This window comes from Buceros rhinoceros, unplaced genomic scaffold (assembly GCF_000710305.1).
Source record: "Buceros rhinoceros silvestris isolate BGI_N320 unplaced genomic scaffold, ASM71030v1 scaffold11325, whole genome shotgun sequence".
Taxonomy (NCBI): Eukaryota; Metazoa; Chordata; class Aves; order Bucerotiformes; family Bucerotidae; genus Buceros; species Buceros rhinoceros.
Window position 1 is genome coordinate 59,213 of NW_010413510.1, and position 9,022 is coordinate 68,234.

General features: G+C 48.5%; 1 protein-coding gene across 1 annotated transcript in view; it reads left to right on the forward strand.

Annotated features, from left to right (window-relative positions):
- LOC104494003 (collagen alpha-1(V) chain) overlaps positions 1 to 9,022 on the forward strand; it is a gene marked incomplete at its 5' end in the record, with an annotated part of 114,653 nt that overhangs the window by 23,735 nt on the left and 81,896 nt on the right. The window lies entirely within an intron of this gene.

Genomic DNA, 9,022 nt, shown 5'->3' on the forward strand with positions numbered 1-9,022 from the left:
AGGCGTTAGCAGGGTGCGTGCCCCATGCCAGAAGTGGAAACGAAGTCATGATGAAGTCAGAGTCTTTCAAAAGTACCTAAACCTGGACGCTCCCCTCCTCTGTCGGTGGAGGAGCTTGTTGAAGTTAGTGCTTAATATCTGCATCTGTAGCTGTCACACTTCAAAACATGTCGTGGACACGCAGAACATGTACACGAGCACTGCGGAGCAGAGGGGAGCTGGAGAAGCGCACAAAGGGGCTGCGGAGGAAAACGTCCTTGTCACTCATGTAGCACATGAGGAGGAAGTTCTCTGGGAAAGCATCATCCTCCTGGGTAATGACTAAAGACTGTACAGTGTTGGATTGTAGGGTGTGCAACCTGAAATCCTGGTATTTCTGACCTTCTGGGGTCTTTGCAGCGTTCATTGGTTTAAATTGTGTACATGGGTTGTTTTAAGAAGAGAAATTGCAATATCAGCTCCAGTCGTGGGGTCTCTCGTTGACAGCTATAAAGTTTATCAGCAAGCACGTGACACCCATGTGCAGGTACCTGCAGGTATGCATGTGTGTGTAGATGAAACAGCTATTATGGGTAACCTAACCAGCAGCTGCTGCTTTAGAGAGAAAATATTTACCTCAATGTGGTGGAACTTGAACGAGAAGTCATGCAGTTTAATAAAAACGTGTGGTTTAGATTCCTTGTTCTCTGCATATGTTTCTAATCTGCTGGGGGGGTTCAGACCATCTGCCCTGAACACTCAATTTAAAAAAAAAAAAAGTTTAAAAATGCTCATTTTGTAAATATTAAAAACTGTATTTACAATAGGAAAAACTTGAGGAATGTCCTTTCTTTATCGGGGTGGAGGGACGTGGGACTGTCAGGGGTTTCTCTTTTTTTTTTTTCCTTTAACCTGAACTGTGTGCTATTATTTTTCCCCTCTTTTCAAAATAGCTGCAGAAACCTCCCATATTCTTTTTGCCTGTGTTACCAGAGCACTTGGCCAGGCTGTAGAAGATGAGTGAATATAAACAGCCTTTTGTCACCCCAGTCTAGGCAGCCCCTCTCCCTGTCCATCTGTCCTTCCAGGCTGGGCCCATGGAGCAGGAGAAGCCATTTGGTCACATCCCGCTTTGTGACCATAACTAATTGTTTCGCACTCAAAAATCCTAGCAGATAGATTGTGGCTTGTTTAACAGACATAAAAATAGCCAGCAGAGCCAAGTGTCTAGCATGACGGTTGTTGATTTAAGGATATCTGTCTCTTTGCAAGTTTTTAGCAGGTCTTTTTATATTTTTTTTTCATTTTTTAAGGGCTTTTGGCTGCCGTTTCCTTTCCTGCAGTCCCTACCCTTGGCCGCTGCGTTGCTCTGGGCATACCTTACCTTCCTGTCCCGTTAAAAGAGCTAAGGTGTTTGTGCTTGCTCAAAAAAGGAGGAATGCAGACAAGTCAAGGGTGAAGCCTCGTGGGTGGCAGCGCTTTTAGGAGGGACCTGGATAGCAGGGAGCTTGAAGTGGAAGGGAAAATCAAAGCTTGCAAATCCTCTGTTGCAAGGGACTGCAGAGCGTGGCAGTGATGCCATTGCGTTTTCTGCGGCTGATGTAAGGCTGCCTGCACCACACTGTAAGGCGTGAGGATAAACAGAAGCTGAGGAGTCATTTCTCCTCTGGGTGGGTCCTGCTCCCTTGTGCCATTAGCTGTGATGGTTATTCAGAGTACTCGCTGGCTTTGCAGGGCAGGCTGTGGAGCACGCAGCCGCTGTCTGGTGGTTTACAGCACCAGACATGAGTCAAGGGAAAGCTGGACACGTCCCGTGGTACGTGCGTGGGATGGATGCTGCCTCCTGTTCTGCTCTGCCTGACCTGGGATGCTCCCACGGGAGCCTCTCAGCTGGCGTTGTAAGGACGAGATTTAAACCACAGTCCGGTTTCTGCTCTGTTGGCCATGTCTACCTTCAGATTTTTTTCTATTTTTCTTTGTGTGTCTCTTCTAGCTTAAATTTTCCGCTTTGCAGGAGAAAACCCCCCTTGCTGCTAGCAGCCGGGCTCTGCAGGTCCTGCCCCATGGGTGCCAGGGCTGGAGGTGGGCTGCATGGGGTGTACCTGCTGAGGGACACTGCCCTGTCCCTGCAGTGGCTTTCCCAGCTCAGAAACAAAAACCCTGGAGAAATGCATTGCTACGATAGCTTCGCAGTAAAGACTTTGCAGATTTGATGCTTTCTGTGCTTCTGCCAAGGCCACCTGTTTTCCAAGCTGGCTCTTTTCTTCAGGATTGTTTTTTTCTCTGCCCTGTGTCCCCTAAGTTCCTGGATCTTAATTAAATGACAGGTTGCTAATTTGCCTTATCTAGGGTTTTCCACCCATTTGGTAAATTTTCGAACAAAACCAGTCCTCTAAGGTCTACTCATCAAGTTTTAGCTCAAAGACACGTTGCCCACTGGAAGCAATGCTCAGTTATGGCTTATGGTGAGAGGTACTGGGTAACAAACTGAGATGCGCACACAATGCTCATCTGAGCACTGCAGCCATCTTCAACCAGCCAGGGTCAAGGTTGAATAAGGTGAAGGACGCTTACCTCAAAGCATAAAGCAGCCCTAGAGCTTTCTGGGATCTTTAACCCACTGATCAGAGGTCTCTTCTGGAAGGATGGAGGTTTCAGTTAGGGGAAGTGCCTGGGGAGTTGGCTGTGAAGGGATGGGGAGCTGGTGCAGGGGGGATGGGACTGTGTGGTCTGGGTGATGAGTCTGGAGCTTGGCTTTGGGCTCTTGCTCTTCATTAAATGTCTGTTTGAACTTGGTGAGGTTTTTTTCATCTTGTCCCTTCTTTTTTCAGGGTGTTGACAGACCCCACATGAGAAGCTCTCGGGGCTGAATGTGATGTTAAGTGGACTGGGGTAGCAGAGGGCTGAGAATGATCCATGGGACTGGAGAGAGCAGAGGGCCTCTGGGTTGTCAGGGTTTGGTAAGGATTCCAGGGAAAGTGGCAGGAAGAAGTCAGCAATGATTAATGGGTTTGACAAACTCAGCCATTTGGAAAGGCAAGAAAATCTTTCACCCGTTGAGGATAGGAAACTGGAATGGTGGATGGGTCTGTCCATCGCCTGCAAAGCGCTGCCGTGTAAATAATCCATATTGCTGATGAATGCTGCACATGTTGTCTTTGGGAATTAGCCCTGCATTGTCACTTAAACAAAACAGGACTTTGGCATAAGCTCTGGCTTCCTATTTGCTCTGGCAAGCGCAGGGTGTGTTCGGTGCTGTGCAGGGGGTGCCTGATGTGCTGGTGGCTGTGGCCGCTGCCGGGGGGTGTTTATGTTAGGGGAGAGCATTATTTACATTGCACGTTATCAGGTCTGGGGGGGTGGCGGTGGAAGTAGCTGCCTGGAAATGAACCTCGTATTAGTGTCTCCTCCTCTGCTAATGACTCGAGTCCTTGACTGGTATTTGGGTATTGGCAGAGCGACAGCTTCTTCAGGAGAGCGTTCCAGAATTAGCAAAGCCATCTGGCTTTTGTTCTCCTCTTAGAGAATCGCTTGTCCTTCCCTTCCAGTAAGGAGTCCTTGCTAAACTGCCCATATTCGTGTTGGGACCTCACCCTGACAGCCCTGCAGCATGCCATGGTCTCTGTGAGCACGTAGGAACTGCAGCCCCTTGCTCTGAAAAACCTCTTTTCAAAGAGACAGCAGTGGTGTGGCTGACCCGAGGAACCTGTGGCTGTGGATGGAGGGGGCGTGGCGTGGGGGTGCCCCGCCGGGGTTCCCAGCAGTGGTGTGGCTGACCCGAGGAACCTGTGGCTGTGGATGGAGGGAGCGTGACGTGGGGCTGCCCAGCCGTGTTTCCATTGTCAGAGCAGGGCTGGGCACTGGGGACACAGCTCGGAGTGGAGGGTGGCAGGGTTCAGGGGAGGAGGCGTAGAGGAGGAGACTGCTTTCCTGCCCCGCTCCTGCAGAGCTGGGGCTAACAGCGAGTTAATGGATCCTCGCGTGATAGGAAATTGAGTTCCTCCCTGGAATTAAAAAAGGCTGAAAAATTATTGGGGAGGTTAATTACCTTTGAGCCAAAGGGCTTATTTTCTTCTTGTTGCTGTGGTCAGGGAGAGAAGCGTGTGGGTTGTTCAAATAATTACTGTAGTTTGTGTTCTGTAGGTTTAATATTGGAAACGCGAGCAGGTTAGCTTTGGGGTGGGGACGCAGGACGAGGCTGACGAGTCGTGAGAGCAGGGTTTCCTCGGGCACCTTCTCTCCCAGACGGAGAGGCAGTGAGAAAGAGAAACCATTATGAGCCCTTAAGAGAGGTTTTTCCTTGAAGCCGTATTTGGTTCTAGTGAAACTTCTATCCCTTTTCTGCTTTATTAAACCTGTTTTTTCTAAAGAGGGCTCAGAAGAGGCTCTTATCTGAGTGCCAAAAGCTGGAGGGAGCCATTCTTGGAGTAACTGGAGCCCGAGAAGGGAATTAAGAGGTCTCGCAGCAAAGCTGCCCCATCCATTCCTGCAGCCCCTCTGCACAGGATGGGGAAGCAAACATCCGGTTGGGTTTATCCAAACCACAGCATTTTTGTAGCTGACTCATGACTGCATGTGAGTCAAGCCGTTCTCTTATTTCGAGCCAGGCCTTCAACTATTGTCTTCCCATTTTGTAATGCAAAATTTTTGGAAGCTCAAAGGATGCCCTGTAGATACCGGTTGCTCTGTCTGGTGAGCTTGCTCCTGTCCATCGCTGGCCAGCACGAGGGGTTCAGGGGAGAGGTACGAGGGCTGGTGGAGGTGACAAGGCTTCATCTGCCCCCATTGCTGTGGTTTGGCTTCTCTTCTGGAGCAGCTGTTTAAACAAGGGACTCTGGAAGGATGCCGGTACAACAAAGGATGCACTGATGCTCTGAACTGTTACCTGTGACTGGGGTCTCACTGCACTGGCAGAGCTGAGGGCACGGTGAGCTCTGGGTCACCTTCTTCACTGATTTTTCTGATACCACTCTGACTCCAGCCTATGCAGACAAGAGCTGCTCTGAGCCATGGAGCAGGACAGCGCTGTGTCCTTAGAGCCTTCATCCATGGGCAGGTGCTGATGACAGGTTTTATCAAGTGGAACATCTGAGGGCTGGCAGGCTGGCTCAGAGGGGGATTAGGTTTTCTGGAAGCTAACTGGTGGCTGGGGATCTCTAAGCTTTCACTTCATCACAGAGCTGTATTGAACCTCTGCCACTCCTCAGCCACCTGGCTGGGTTTGCCCTCAGGAAACCATACAGTCTGCCGTAATAAAACTCAGCAGCGCCCCAACTGCTTTCAGTAATTTTTAAGATTTTTGTAGGTGTGTTACAATGGTACATCCGGAGCCTGTAGTTATCCAATTTAAATGTAGGAGTTCAAAACCAGCCCATCAAGCACTATTTACTCCTATGAATTTTAAGAGTCTCTAAGATTTCTGGGTTAATGCACTAAAACAACAGTGCAGTTAATTATCGGTGCATTGCAGTGAGAGCCCTGAAGAATCCCAGTATTTGTGGAGCTGCTGCTGGTGCCAGATGAAGTCACTTGGGTGATCCTCGCCAGCTGTTTGTTTTGTTGAACCGCAGCGATTTCTCCAAGTTACTGAAGTTGATGTCATTGGAAGCGATGTGACATTTTTGCACACATATAGAATAAGTGTTAAAAAATGCTCCAGAAGAGCTTTTCCAGTCCGGTTTGGGAGCTGGCTGGGGAGTTGAATTAAACTGGCTTGATGAAACTTAATCCATAAAGCAAATGAGTCATCAGGTATAAATGGCTTTACCATAAATGTCAGACGGATTCTTACTGGTCCTGACAGTTAGCACTTAGATCTGGGGGAGCAAGTAGAAGCCTTGCAGTTCACAATCATTTTCATAAATGTGCTGTCCCGCCTCTTCTTTTGCATGGGAAGCTCTAGCAATAAAGGTCAGGATGTGATTTATTCTCCTTGTAAAAGCTAGTTCTTCTGATGGGTGAAATATTGGTTATTTTCAGGCAAAAAGTGACCTTTTTTCTGCACTTTTTTTGTCAAACCAGGAAAGTGCCACTGTTCCTTCCTTCTGCCTGCGAAGTATCACCCCAGGCAGTGGAGCACTTTCTTGAGCCCTGCATACCCTGTTTGTTCACACACCAAAAGAGGACTTCACCTCTTTAGATACCTCTTATCTTGAAAATAAGTCTTAAAACCTAAATGACTTGGCTGGTAAAGTCTTTAAACTACTCTCGTAGTGTCATTGTAAGTTCTTTCTTACAAAGGCTTCGTGGAAAATCCATAGTTGTTGCGTGCATGGAAATTCATGGTATCTTCATGACCGCTTGCTGAAAAAGCAGATGCTGCCATGAGGAGGGGAGAGACTCGAGTGTTTTGTGTAACCATAACAGTGGAACAAATAGACACTTGAGTGAGGAGAGGAGCGGAGCTGGCTGCTGCCTTTGTCAGCCCGTGCCGCGGCTGGGGGCAACTATCTCCTGGTGAAATTTATTAGCGGCAACACACTTGAGAGGACACAAAAGGCTCGCGAACCTCCCAGCACGGCTTGCTCTATTTAAAGTCAGCTTTTTAAATCAAAGAAATGGGGCTCTTGACAGCGGAGCTTTGTGCATCTTTTGTGAAGTTCAGATAGTGGGGCTTTTTATGATGGGCTAAATTAGCCCATTTTATTGTTTTGCACTGAGGGATGAGGTCAGTTGACTGAGAATCTTGCTAACAAGGTTTTACTCCTGTCTGCTTTTTACAAGCGTTAACACGGGGTATCCACCAGTGCACTTGCTGTTAACGAAACAAAGATGAATGGTCTAGCAGCCCTGTGAGCTCTCCTCCTTCCCCCACCACTGAGCTGCTCAACCCGTGCCAGTGTACTTGAGCTCAGATGCTCCCTGGGGCTCTCATTCCTCCCAAACCGGGTGCGTTAGTTTTCCTTCTGATTTTGTATGCTGCTGTTGGAACAACGAGAAAAGGATGGACTTTGCTGGGCAGGGTGATTGATTGGGTTTGAAAAGGAAATAGGAAAATAGTGGGCATGTTGAATGGCGCTCCTGAAGCGTGGTGAGCTTTGAAGGAGCTGACTGATGCACCTCATACTTTTTCCTGGCACCCTTTGCATACCAAATTTATTCAGTTACGCACTAATTTTCTCAGGTTCTTGACCCCAGACTAGCAGAAAGCTTCCCTTGTTCATCCGCAGCAGCAGCCACCAGACCAACACTGTCCTTTGGGGTGTTGGGTGAGGTTGGGGTTTCTGCCCTGGCCTCCAGACTTGAGCCTGTGGCTCCTGGGACTTGCGGGTGATGCCTTTCCACAGGCATCAAAGGCGCTCAAAGGTGCGTACTCAAAGGCGCTGCTAATGCCTTGAGACATCAAACTGCAAGGAAACAAGGTGGGATCAAGCTAGGATTTCTCCCCATGCAGAGCTTAGGAGCTGCCATCAGCTGAGACTAAAAGCAAGCCCAGCTTTAACAAATTCTCTTCTGCTTGACCTTTTGCTCTGGGTTTAGCCAACGTGCCTTTCTTTGCTTTATCTGTTTCTTGAGGAAACACAGTTATAGTCTTGGTCGCTTATAGGATGCGGACTATCAGCTCTCCTTGAGGTGTAAATCCAACCTTATCAGGAAGAAAAAGCTTTCAGCCTGCCTTCCTTGCCTCTCAGAGACAAGTACCAATCTGGTTTTGTGGCTGTTTTATTTCAGCTTATCCCAGCAGTGCCAGACACTCCCCACAACTCTCTGGAAACTGAGGGGCTCTAACTACCTAAGAGAAAGAAGGGCAGAAAAATAGCTTAACTCAGGTGTCAGTGAGGGCTGGGGTGGTTGAGGTCCTGTGTGCAGAAATAGGAGCTGGGAGGATCTTTATTTCATCAACTTTAAGCAAATTGCCGTGGCCAGGTTGGGCATCCTGCAGTGGAGGAACTCCAAGGGGGCAGCAGCCTTTTCTGTTGCTCTAAACTGCCTGTGAGGACAGGGATAAAAATATATGCTGTGAGTAACCCCATAACACCCCCCAGCTCCTTCGTGTCTCTGCTCAGGGCTGGGTGATGTCCTCCAGGTCACGCCACGGCCAAGTTCCACGTGCAGGTTGCATTGTCGGGTGGTGGCCAGGGCTGACTGGAAATGGGAAGTGTTCTATGAGACAAAAACTTGGCGTCTTCTGTTTTCCCAATACTGCATTCCCATTTCTGGTGGTTACATTGAAAAAGGAGAAGCCAGAACAGTAATAACAGAACTGCTCTATGGATTTATAAAAAAAAAAAAAAAAGGGAAATGGAGAGAAAGACTGTTTCTTAAAATAGAAAATTGAAAACCACTTTGCAGACATTTCTGTTAATTTTATAAAGGTTATTCACAGGAAACAATGACTAATAAGCCTAAAGCAGTGCTCAGTTTTTGGGTAATGTGTGTAGCGTCTGAGAGGTGCCGGGTTGTTACGGTGAGCTACTGCAGAGATGGATGTGGTACCCTGGAAATGGAGGAGGGAGACCCCAGGCAGCCCCTGTCCCTCAGAGCCAGGCAGGATGAGGCCAGGTTGGCACGGTCCTGGCAAAGAAGTCTTTGCTGGGGGATCTCTGCCAAAAATGTAGACAGCACTTTTTTTATTTTTGGTGAAGCTGGTGGTGCGTGTTGACAGGAGGCCGAGCTCCCCAGGGACCCAGCAGCACCTGTGGCTGGACTGTGTGCAGCTTGTGTGCACGAAGGCAGATTTGGCTGTAATTTCAAAAATATCCTTTGGTTTTCCATGGGGCTGTTTGCTGGTCTGGCCAGGCTCCTTTTGGAGCTTCTGGTTCCTATTACATGCCCAAGTCATCCTCCCAGTTTTGCTGTAATGCTTCTTCTTTTTCCCCTGATGCCTTGGCCACGTTTTTCTATTATTAAATACTTTTCCCCCTAACAAAAGTATCAGCTCTGACAATCCAAGTAGTAAAGTCTTGTCTTAGGCAGCTGTCTATGGAATAAACTGGGGGTTGGCATGGAGCAAGAGTTTCTGCTCTGGCCTTCGGGCTGTGGCTGTGTCGTGCCTCGTTTGCTCTGCGGTGAGCAGGGGGTCAGCCGCCTCGGGGGCTTATGG